The sequence below is a fragment of the Podarcis vaucheri genome (genome assembly GCF_965113315.1).
Source record: "Podarcis vaucheri genome assembly, chromosome: 12".
Taxonomy (NCBI): Eukaryota; Metazoa; Chordata; class Lepidosauria; order Squamata; family Lacertidae; genus Podarcis; species Podarcis vaucheri.
Genome location: NC_138750.1, coordinates 34,899,413 through 34,911,978, shown reverse-complemented (window position 1 = coordinate 34,911,978; position 12,566 = coordinate 34,899,413). Strand labels below are relative to the sequence as shown.

At 44.8% G+C, this 12,566-nt stretch overlaps 1 protein-coding gene across 7 annotated transcripts in view; it reads right to left on the bottom strand.

Annotated features, from left to right (window-relative positions):
* The window catches only part of ICA1 (islet cell autoantigen 1), a 64,118-nt gene extending 51,980 nt beyond the window's left edge, over nucleotides 1-12,138 (bottom strand). For 2 of the 7 annotated variants that reach the window (XM_082193943.1, XM_082193946.1), the window contains exon 1: nucleotides 11,872-12,138. The gene's annotated coding sequence lies outside the window, so the exon portion shown is untranslated. Of the gene's footprint in view, nucleotides 1-11,469; nucleotides 11,614-11,678; nucleotides 11,846-11,871 lie in introns of those variants that run through there. The other 5 variants (XM_082193942.1, XM_082193945.1, XM_082193944.1 and 2 more) reach the window with 3 other exon arrangements.
* Between the last annotated feature and the right edge of the window lie 428 nt (nucleotides 12,139-12,566).

The following is a 12,566-nucleotide window of genomic DNA, read 5'->3' as shown; positions in this document are numbered from 1 at the left end:
TAGTGGAGGATAAGTGCAAAAAAATGTTGCTAAACAAAGTACGGTAACTTCATTTTCTAACTGCTTTTGATGCATGTTTGTTTTTATAACAATCCACTATGCTGTTAAGGTATCATTTGAAGAACCCTTAGATTCCAATAGCCTAAAAGGAATACTCCTAATGGAAGAGGCGGGATTTGGGTTTTGCAGACACAATTACTTGTTTATGCAACCAGACAGGTAACAAATATGAAAACAAAAAGCCTTTCATTGTGACCTGACTAAGCTGTAGCTTGTCAGTGGCAGTTATTTTGTTTTTTATGTGTGTTTTTAAGTTCCTAAATCTATCACCAACTAAAAAGCAAAAACAAATACCCTCTTGCAAAGTATTCAAGTTGATGGCTGCAATTTTGCATCAAAAGAGTTGTTTGGGAATCTGTAGCTTTTATAATGAATATTCCTCCAGCTGTAGTAAAAACCTAGTTAGCAACTAATATCTGGCAAAAAATCCTCAATGAATTTAGAAACCTCTTTCTGCAACACAAAATTCTCAGTTATAAAATGCGAAATGCTTTTTGCTCCTCTTACTCAGCTTTTAAATTTCAGGAAGAACAGACCATGCTTCCAATGCTGTCCATTGCAGCTGCAGCAGTTTCTTGAACCCGCCAATACTAGGCCCCGACCCAACAGCTGAAGACCTATGCCAGGGGTAGTCAACCTTTTTATACCTACCGCCCACTAATGCATCTTTCTTGATGGTAAAATTTCCTTACTGCCCACCAGTGCTTGATGGAAGGAGAATTCAGCTTGTGCCATAGAACCCCCTACCGCCCACCTAGACTCCTGAAACGCCCACTAGTGGTCAGTAGGGACCAGGTTGACAACCCCTGACCTACGCGCTAGAGACATTTCCCCCTCTTTTTCCTCTGAAATACCAGAATCACCCCCATATACCATATGCAAAATTCCTTGAAGATCCTTTCAGTTGCAAAAGTGGTTTATCACACAGCACAAAGGCTGTAGGATGTCCAAAAATCCTTGAGGTGCACAGACCTAGCTCCAATTGTTCTTTAATCCTATACCTGAACTACTTATAGCCCAATTCTAAACTCATTTAACTAGACTTGTGAAAAATATGTTTACCTTGCTCCTGGAAGATTAAATGCAGAAGTCATCCAACCCTTCTACACTGGAGCACATGGGGGAGAATACATTCTTCTGTACAGCCAACATATTCTTGATTAACTACAGTGGTGCCTCGCAAGACGAAAATAATCCGTTCCGCGAGTCTCTTCGTCTAGCGGTTTTTTCGTCTTGCGAAGCAACCCTATTAGCGGTTTAGCGGCTATTAAAGGCTTAGCGGCTTAGCGGCTAAAAGGATAGTAGCGGATTAGTGGCTTAGAAAAAGGGGGGGAGCGGAAAAAAACGCAAGACTCACAAGACGTTTTCGTCTTGCGAAGCAAGCCCATAGGGAAATTCGTCTTGCGAAGCGCATCAAAAAATGGAAAACCCTTTCGTCTAGCGGGTTTTTCGTCTTGCGAGGCATTCGTCTTGCGGGGCACCACTGTATATGTAACCTTTTAGATCCCTCAGTACCATTTTGTGTTTCTGTTTCACTACCTTGTGTTCAACACCCTTAGCCAACACAGGGTGTGGCTGATAGAAGGTTCGGTTTTTATTTAACTGATGTGCCTTAAACTTATTTCTACCCAGGTCACTACCCAAGTGGTTCTTTCCCCTGTATAATCAGCCACTCTTGTAAGCTCTACCCACCCCACAAAATATTCCCTTCCCCATTCTTTCTGCTTTCAGGCTCCCAGTGCACCCTCTCCTTCAGCACTTAACTTCAGAAAACATGCAGAGTGTTTCTAGCTGTCCCTAATTTTGCACAAAGGTTAAAGTAAAATTAGATGTCAGGGGTCTTACAGGGGTAAAAGAAGCATTGCTGGACCAGGTGCTTTTAGCAGGATGGACAATAAAGAAAACTGAAGGCTGAGGAAAGGTAACAAATGGGCAGGCCAAGAAGCAAGAGGAACAAAGGAATAAATACAGACAGGCTAAGGTGAAGAGTGGGGGGGGGTAGGGGGGTGAGTTACAGCCAAAGATCTCCAAGCATGGACTGTTGGCTGTTCCACACAGCAGCCTCATCCTGCTTCTTGTCAAATATAGGTCAGCTTTGCAAATAACCCAATTCCAGCAACTGTTGGGACCAATGGGAAGGAAAATATGAAGGAAACCACAGTGGACAGAAAGAAAAACTAAAGATACCCACCCACCTTTTGCATTGAGTGCAGCAGGCCTTGTGATTTCATGATTCCTCTGCCTTGGATTCTCCCACTCCTACCCACCCCTTTTGGACTGCTTAGTCCAACAGTGACCTTTGCTACTGAGGTGGTCTAGTCAGGAGAAACCTGCGGTTACAAGGGGTGACCACAAAGAGAAGGTTTGTTATGCTGCTACATTTTCCCGTATTTACTGCAGGTTTAACCAGCCTTAAGCTCTTGCTCCTGCCCTTTACAGTAAACAATGCTATCAATAAATAGGCAAAGTTAAGCTGCTACCAAGAATTTCATAAAGCATTATTGGCTTCATGAAAGGTTTTGACTGCAGAAAAGGATAGGCAGTCAATTGACTGGCAAGCATATATGGTAAAAAAGAGAGGGTGAAAATAGATTTCAATTAAATAAAATTACCTCTCAGTAGCTTGCTTGTTCACACATTCCCATGTCAACCATTTGTGGCCTAGAAGCTTTCCTGCCTAGATTCCCAGTAACAATTCGACTGCCATAGGCAATCCAGGTGTGCAGTTATTTATAAATTTGGTCTGAACGTTGGCAAGGCATGTGTGTGTGTGTGTGTGTGTGTGTGTGTGATTGCTGACATTAGTATTATCAGAGATGGAAAGTACAACATTTCAAGGACCTTAGCTGTTTGCGATGCTTTAAACCATACTCTGAAGGATTTAATCTAGAAAAGTGCTTTCAAGGTTATACCATTGCAAAATACTAGCCACCTGCCTTAACAACGGAACTAATATATAATGACTGGAGGCACAGCAAACCAGTTTTTAAAATAAACACAAAGAACAAGTAGAAATGCTACTCTTGACCTGTAAAAACAAAAACCAGGATTTACCTGCCAATTTAAACAGCTGCTTAAAATATTAATGTAAGAAAAATACCGGGGGGGGGGGGGGAGAGATTAACATGGTATCCAAGGTAAAATTTACACACTCTTGGAAACTACTATACAAAGATGTGGGATATTTTGATGCTATATTATAAGCTACCATGACAAGGAAACATAAAAAGCTAAATATATAAAGCTGAAGCAAACAGTCATTGACCTAGTAGGAATATCTATTGGGAAAAACTCTGCACTACACAAAACCAGACCTTCCCCTCAGTATGAACTGAATATATAAATGACATTCTCAGCCTTCCAAATGAACTGTCCTTTTTTAAAAAAGGACATTGTAGCCCTATTTGGGTTTTTTGTTCACACATATGTAAGCGCATGGAGAGGGATAGGAGAGCTGTGGCCACTGATCCTGCCTTCATTTCCCCATCACCACAAACAGGAGCAGAGAGTCTGTAAAGGGAAGAATGACGTGTTTACATTTCCCCCACAGCTGGGAACCTAAGTGATCATGCGCAGGGCACACTCCACTCCCAACCCTGATATTGCTCTTGCCTTGACTACCCTGGAGGCAGGAAAGCACCTTTAACTCAAAGGGTAGTTTCCTGGACTGTGAAGGGAAGAGTTGCCAAGGATGATCAATGCAACGGAAGTAATGGTGACAGAGAATGGTAGGAAGCGTCTACCGGGGACATTCAATACAACCTGGTCCTAGAAATAATGAGACGACTTGTCATGGAAACAACTGTACATTTTCAGGCCTCATGCAGTCTTGTTGCCAGGTAATTCAGCCTGCAGCTACAATGAATAGCCACCTGGCATCTCTCAACCCCCATTGCAGTTTAATGCACCTTATTCTGTTGCTATGAAAAAGCACCTGAACATATAAGTTCAGAAGCAAGCAGCTTCCAAGTATAAAACACTGGCTATCCCTGCTTCTGAGTTACACCAAAGTTTTCAAAGGCCAATGAAACTACCTTAGTGACCAAGTCAGAAAAAGATCCTGAAGCTATTACATGAAAGTGAAATTATAACCCAACGTAACAGATATGGGGGTGAATCTTAAAACAAGTGAATGGAATAAATTTCACAGAAATTTCCCATGCATCAATCCCCAAAGTTACTCTGGAGGATTAGGTGGGGGGCTTCTAAATAATGTAGGATATAGCACACAGGCTGCTGGAAAGGGAAGAACAGCCCACAATCAGGCAGAGGCCTGCTCCTAATTTTGGACACACACACATCCTTCTCTGTGCTGTTCGTTAGGAATCCTCATCCTACAAAGAGGCTATCCATGGGCAAAGGTGTCTGAAGGAGTGAGGTGGGTGAGTACCTTTCATTCCCCCCCCCTTCCATTCACTCGTTTTAGAATCCAAGCCATAGTAAATAGCCAAGGACACACTGGTTGTTCAGCAAGTTAGCTTCTTTTTCTTTTAAAATGAGCAAGTTAATTGTTTCATCTTAAAAATAAATAAATCCCTTACTTGGGACTGGACACCTTATTCAACTATACTGGACCCAACTTCTAGATATTATATAAGCAAAGTTTTAAAGTATGATACATCTAAAGGACATAGACAGATTCAGTTCTTACAGAACCTAGTTGAACTTACTGCAAGTTAACCATGTGAAAAAAAGAGAAAATGTGGAAAAATAGGGTTGTAATGTTTTCTCCAACAAAATTCGTTGTGCAATGAAGGGCAGTGATTCGTGGAGCAGCAATGATAACTTGCACTTGTTGAATTTTCACTCCAAAGGATTAAATTGCAAGGGTTTGAGATTTAATTAGCTACATTTGCACCCCATCCTTCTTCCAAAGAAGTCAGGGTGGCATACACAAGGTCAAACCATTTTATCACAACTCTGTAAGAAAGTTACAGATAGGTAGCCGTGTTGGTCTGCCATAGTCAAAATAAAAAAATTCCTTCCAGTAGCACCTTAAAGACCAACTAAGTTAGTTCTTGGTATGAGCTTTCGTGTGCATGCACATTTCTTCAGATACACAGTGTATCTGAAGAAGTGTGCATGCACACGAAAGCTCATACCAAGAACTAACTTAGTTGGTCTTTAAGGTGCTACTGGAAGGAATTTTTTTATTTTGTCTGTAAGAAAGGTTAAGCAAGTTTCATGGCCACATAGGACTACAAAGCCAAGTCTCACCAGACTGAGTCCAACATTTATTCAGCATTCCACACTAGCAATTAGCAGCATATATTGCTTTTAGCATAGCCATCTGTTAGTTTTAAAATGGTAACCCACATCTAAAAACAAAATTGGTGACATTGGAGAACAGGCGAAGTCCCGGCAGACTGGAGGAGGGCAAATGTTGTCCCTATTTTCAAAAAGGGGAAAAGAGAGGACCCAAATAATTACCGCCCAGTCAGTCTGACATCAATAGCAGGGAAGATTCTGGAGCAGATCATTAAGCAAACAGTCTGTGAGCACCTAGAAAGGAATGCTGTGATCACCAATAGTCAGCATGGATTTCTGAAAAATAAGTCATGTCAGACTAACCTGATCTCGTTTTTTGACAGAATTACAAGCCTGGTAGATGAAGGGAACGCAGTGGATGTAGCCTACCTTGATTTCAGCAAGGCATTTGACAAGGTGCCCCATGATATTCTTGTAAAGAAGCTGGTAAAATGCGGTCTTGACTATGCTACCACTCAGTGGATTTGTAACTGGCTGACTGACCGAACCCAAAGGGTGCTCATCAATGGTTCCTCTTCATCCTGGAGAAGAGTGACTAGTGGGGTGCCACAGGGTTCTGTCTTGGGCCCGGTCTTATTCAACATCTTTATCAACGACTTGGATGATGGACTCAAGGGCATCCTGATCAAATTTGCAGATGACACCAAACTGGGAGGGGTGGCTAACACCCCAGAGGACAGGATCACACTTCAAAACGACCTTGACAGATTAGAGAACTGGGCAAAAATAAACAAGATGAATTTTAACAGGGAGAAATGTAAAGTATTGCACTTGGGCAAAAAAAATGAGAGGCACAAATACAAGATGGGGGACACCTGGCTTGAGAGCAGTACATGTGAAAAGGATCTAGGAGTCTTGGTTGACCACAAACTTGACATGAGCCAACAGTGTGACGCGGCAGCTAAAAAAGCCAATGCAATTCTGGGCTGCATCAATAGGAGTATAGCATCTAGATCAAGGGAAGTAATAGTGCCACTGTATTCTGCTCTGGTCAGACCACACCTGGAGTACTGTGTCCAGTTCTGGGCACCACAATTCAAGAAGGACACTGACAAACTGGAACGTGTCCAGAGGAGGGCAACCAAAATGGTCAAAGGCCTGGAAACGATGCCTTATGAGGAACGGCTAAGGGAGCTGGGCATGTTTAGCCTGGAGAAGAGGAGGTTAAGGGGTGATATGATAGCCATGTTCAAATATATAAAAGGATGTCACATGGAGGAGGGAGAAAGGTTGTTTTCTGCTGCTCCGGAGAAGCGGACACGGAGCAATGGATCCAAACTACAAGAAAGAAGATTCCACCTAAACATTAGGAAGAACTTCCTGACAGTGAGAGCTGTTCGACAGTGGAATTTGCTGCCAAGGAGTGTGGTGGAGTCTCCTACTTTGGAGGTCTTTAAGCAGAGGCTCGACAACCATATGTCAGGAGTGCTCTGATGGTGTTTCCTGCTTGGCAGGGGGTTGGACTCGATGGCCCTTGTGGTCTCTTCCAACTCTATGATTCTATGATTCTATTCTATGATTCTAGTCCTAATGAGCATTTGTTGGCTGGGGATGACGGGAGGAGTAGTCCAAATCATCTGAAAGGTACCAGGTTGATGAAGGCTGAAATACTTCTGCCTCCCCACCCCCTACCAGAATGAGGGACAGAGTCCTGTCTGGTCTGGCAATGTGGTATTCTAAAGGATATATGGGTCCACTGAGCGATCCAGTGTAATTTAATGCATTAAGCATTATCTAGATTCAGTGGAACTAAAATGTTAACTTCCAGCCTGATCATGCACCAAGTTTGGCAGAAGAATGCAATTATGTGCGGCTTTCTTGCTTTTATGCTGATACACAGGTATTTTCAACTTCTATTTTTGCATCATTTTTCACACATGATAAACTATTTGACTGGGATAATATTAAGTGTTCTTCAAATTTTCTTCAAGAGAAACAATTCTTGGGATCCTGGGCCCAGTGAACATTAAAAACTCGCATAATCATACCCATTCGTTTAAGGTTGCTTTTGTCTGTAAGAGTCTTTATGTTTAAGAGCCAAACTTCATATTCAGAAACTTCATGTGGCTATACTCTTCCAAGGATGCTGCAAGTCAGCAATCACATGCTCAAATGTTTCCTGTCACATGCTTATATGTTTCCCATTGTTCTTATATATGCAATTGCTTTAACTGTTTTAATATTTGTGACTTCTATTATATTATATTATATTATATTATATTATATTATATTATATTGTATATTGCTTCTGCATGCTTCATTGGGAAGTGATTCATAAATTAATCAAATGAATAAATACGAAGCTGCATGTGGAAATCTTTCATTGATTTGCTGGTTTCTATGTTTAAAAGATTTTATCTGGTTAACACTGGAAAGCATTCAGTTATGTTATTTACCGTATTTTTCGCTCTATAGGACACACTTTTCCCCCTCCAAAAATGAAGGGGAAATGTGTGTGCGTCCTATGGAGCGAGTGCAGGCTTTCGCTGAAGCCTGGAGAGTGAGAGGGGTCGGTGCGCACCGACCCCTCTTGCTCTCCAGGCTTCGGGCAGATATCCGCAAGCCTGGGGAGCCCGTGGGAGTTCCCGCCAGGCTCCCAAGGCTTGCGGATAGCAGCCTCCAAACCCGACCTGGTTTGGAGGCTGGCGGTGGGGAAAGCAGTGCTTCGCCCCACCGCCAGCCCCACAAGCTCGTGGGACAGCGGGGAGGCGGAGCGCCGCCTTCCCGCTGTTTCCCAACCTGGTTTGGAGGCTGGCGGTGGGGAGAAGCGCTGCTTTCCCCACCGCCAGCCCCACAAGCTGGGGGGACAGCGGGGAGGCAGAGCGCCACCTTCCCGTTGTCCCCCAACCTGGTCTTTGGGGCTGGCGGTGGGGGAAAGCGGCACTCCCCCCCCGCCAGCCCCAAAGAGCAGGTCGAAAGGAATCCAAAGCCTCTGGAGCCCAGCAGGAACTCCCGCTGGGCTCTGGAGGCTTCAAGTGAACGCACCTTGAATGCACAGAACGCACCTTGACTTAGAGGGGGAGAACAAGAAATTTTTTTTTTTCCTCTTCTCCCCCTCCTATAGTCCGGTGCGTCCTATGGTCCGGTGCGTCCAATAGAGCTAAAAATACGGTACATCATCTGCTTTTGAAGTTGTTTAGACCGGGAATATACACCGTTTTTGAACTGCATGGAGGAAAGAGACAACATATGTTGTGAACTGCCCTGAGATCTATGGGTATACAAATTTAATAAATAAATATATGTACATTTGACAAATAAAATTAGCATTCTTAGTAGAACAAAATATTCATTAAGCTGCTCTCTTTGGTATACAGCACAATTTATGTACTGAATGATTTACAACTTTATTTTGGTTTGTTCTTCCAACAACTCTCTACAGTACATGACGACTATTTCCATTTTCCACTTGTGGAACCATTATGATGAACAATATTTTTTCAGATAGAAAAGTGATGCTGGTGGCATGCCTAGAACCAGATAGTGACTGCAGAGGGCTTAAACAAATGCCTCCTTGACACCCTAGTATATTAAAGTGCTGGGATCTATGAAATGGGCTAGGAAAGAACTTGAGCACCAGTGGAGAAAGACCCAAGCAAAAAAATGACTGCATATCCCAGGGAGTCTATATCCAGGCCTATGAAGTGGCAATGATGGGTAGTTTGCTACCTTGTGACAACAAAACCTTTCCAGCTGGTGAATGAGTTGTCTGGCTGGAAGGCAAACTATCATTTATTTGTATATTTGTGACCTGCACTTTCGCAACAAATTATCAAGGCAGCTTACAACATAAATACAATGAAATCAATAAATAACTACAGTATCTGCAAAACGTAATTAGAAACATCAACAAAACTGCAATACTCATTGTTTAGTTTGTTTCTTTGTTGATAAAAAGTTGCTCAAATACAGTCTGGCATGAATGCCACACTTCCTGTGAGTCTACTTCAGAGATGTCAGAAATTCTCACTTGGATTGGTTTGAAAGGGTTTCCCTAAAGTTTGTTGTCAGAGTCATTTCCTGAAAGTTTTGCATGGACTTGTCAAACTCAGGTGAAAACCCTGTTCAGATATGAAGGTCACAGGATGTCTTTGGACAAGTCCCCATCTCACAGTGCCCTTGGAGACTAGGTGGGATATACAATGTGAAGCAATGCATGGAGAACACTGGCAACATGTAAAATACATACAGAGAAGTATGGCTTAGGGAAGGTAGGGTCCTGACAGACTCCAACTACAAAGCTGCTGCTGAAGGGGTCAGAGATTATCTTGCTCTTAAGCCCAAAGAGACTTCCTGCTCAGGATGCCTAGAAACTACCGGGGTGGTGGTGTGTTTGGGGGTTTCTGTTGGGTTGAGAGTTTATTTTGGAGAAGCATTTTTACTGATACTGCAACTGTTTTTGTATTTTTCTTGTCAATACTTTATGATGAATTAGGTAGGGATTGTCTGATTTTATTGCATATTTAATGTTTTCATATTGATATTGTAAGCATGGTTTAACTATGGAAAGACAGCATACAATGATGATGAGGTCTAAATAAGCCCCCAGGGAGCTTTCAATCCACCTGTTCTCCCTGTCCTCCTGTTAACCTGCCACTATTTCTAGGACAGGAGTACAATACAGTTGCCATCATGATCCTAAACATTTCAGATGGTGCAAGTTATAAGCTATAATTCATGATTTCTGCTTTCAGATGATCATATATTGAATACTTAATGGGTCAAGCTACAAATGAGCCTTTCCCCTATGCATGCAGCCCCACCACTCCTTGCAATCAAACCAGTAAGTCTTCAATTAACCATCATTTCCTGTATCATCCAAACCATGAATCTATGGTTACAAACTAGGATATTAAAACAACTTCAAACCATGGTTTAACATACAGGCTTGTTCCGCAGCTGATAACCACAGTTTCCTAGTTTGGATAAGACTGGAAACTTCCCCATTCATAGGAGCCAACTCCTAGGGGGCAAGGTCCCTTTGCACCACCAAATAATATATTTGAGGGGGCTGGTTCCCCTCCCCCAAAGTTGATAGGCATTGCCATTCAAATGGTGTGCATGTACCACATATTGTGATCAATTATGTGGGGTGCTGCTTACATGCCCCCAATATGTTATTCAAGTTGGCACCCTGTCCTGATTTGTCTGCTGAATCAGCCGGGAAAGAAGCAAAGGGGCTGCACGCATGTGTGGGCAAAAGGCTCATTCATATTCCAGTTTACGAAGCTGAGACATGACCACCCCAACACAGTCTTTATCACTGGATAATGCAATCTCTAAAACACAGATCAAGACCATACAATTCAGGGCTTCTGCAGTGCCTAGCAGGCACCCAAAGTACCAGTCCTCAGAGAAAAAACACCCAAAGTACCAGTCCTCGGAGAAAAAACATTTGAGGGGGCTTAGTGCCCACCCCAAGTTAATGGACGTTGCCATTCAAATAGTGGGTGGGTGCATCTTGTGATTATGTGGGACCGGGCTTATGTGCCGCCACCCCCCAATATTTCATTCAAGTTGGCCCCTCTGGTACCAGTGCTGTAGATTTAATCAGTGCTTTTTTCCTTTTAAAAAAAATGTTTAGGGGTCCTCTCATTTTCCTACTCATATTGAAATATTGCCCCTCAATGAGGCCAAACTTAGATTCACAAAATGTTTAGGGGTATGCATACCCCCAGGAAAAAAAGCACTGGGTTTAATAATAATAATAATACCCATTATTATTACTTATCAGCTTGAATGGTAACACTGTGCTGCTGACCTCAAAAAGTGTCAGTAGCAGCTTCCCTGGCCTGCGAACAGCAGGCGCCCAAGTGAACGACTGAAAGCAAATAATGCAGCAAATTACGAAAGAAAAAAAAGAAAGAAAAACACCAAACCGGGGAGGAGGAAGCAAATGCACCTGCTGGCTGTCATATCTGCTGAAAGGATGAGAAGGGAGGGCGGGGGGTACCGAGCAAGCGAAGGGTGAGGCGGGGTGTGGGGGGGGGGAGAGATGCCATTTTGGAACCGGGGGAATTGTGGTTACCCAGGCGAAGCAATGGGGGGGGGATTGAATCCTGACGCCCCCCCCCCCTCAGACCGCAGCTCCCTTCTCCCTCTGCCAGGGACGCGCCCCACCCTCGCACCCCGACGACCCACCTCCTGCTTCCAGGCATCCCCGAGCTATTCGCCTCTCCTCCTCCTCCTCCGTGAGAGACACGCCGCCTGCCGCCTGCCGAGGTGGTTGGTGGTCCCTGCCCGGCATGCGCGGCTCCGCCCTGCGGCGGCGGCGGCGGCGGCGGCCGCTGCCTGAGGAGGAAGAACCTGCTTTTCCAGCTGGGCCGAAGCGGCGCTCCTTCCCCACCTACCTTGCCCGCGGCTCTGAGGGAAGGGGGCGGAGGCCGGCTGCGTGCGTCGTCGTCCCCCCCCCCCACTCCCTCGAAGGGCTCCGCGGCCTCGCGCCCCTCCTCACAGGGGGAGCCTCATGGCGGCGGCTGCCTGCCTGCCCAGGGACTCCCCTCCCCTTTCCTCCGCCCGAGAATGGCTTGCTTTTGTTTTTACCTCACGTCGCCCGCGGCCGCCGTGGCTTCAGGTGTTCCAGCGCCGCCAGCGTCACAATGTTCCTCCGCCGGTGAAGAGAACGGCCCCGAGCAGGGGAGGAGCTTCGGCCGCCACCGCCGCTGCCGTTGTTACCTCAGCTTGCCCCCCCCCAGTCCCCCCTGCCCGGTTCCCCTCCTTTGCCTCAGGCGGGCGAAAGACCCGGGCGGCCTGACGGGCTCGTTTGTTCTCCTAGGCCCGGAGGCGCCTGGCGCGGCTGTGGCTTCCTGCGATTGTTCTCCCTTTCTCGCCACCAAAGCGCCGAGACGGCACTGCAGCTTGGAAGTGTTCCCGCTGCTCCCTCCCGCCTCTCCCAACAAATAAAATAGGGCTCCTGTGCCTTTTTTTTTTTTTTTGACATTCAACAGGTGTAGCTCGTCCCACTTCACCTGTGGGAATTTGTCGCAGACCCTCCAATAAGGGCGTCCTATTCCGTGATGGTGATATTTATTGCCTCAGCCACTCTGGGTGGCTTCCAACATACAGCTGTACCTTTATTCTAAAACTTAATCCGTTCAGGAAGTCTGTTCCAAAACCAAAGCGTTCCGAAACCAAGGTGCGCTTTCCCATAGAAAGGAATGCAAAATGGATTAATCCGTTCCAGGCTTTTAAAAGCAACCCCTAAAACAGCAATTTAACATGAATTTTACTATCTAATG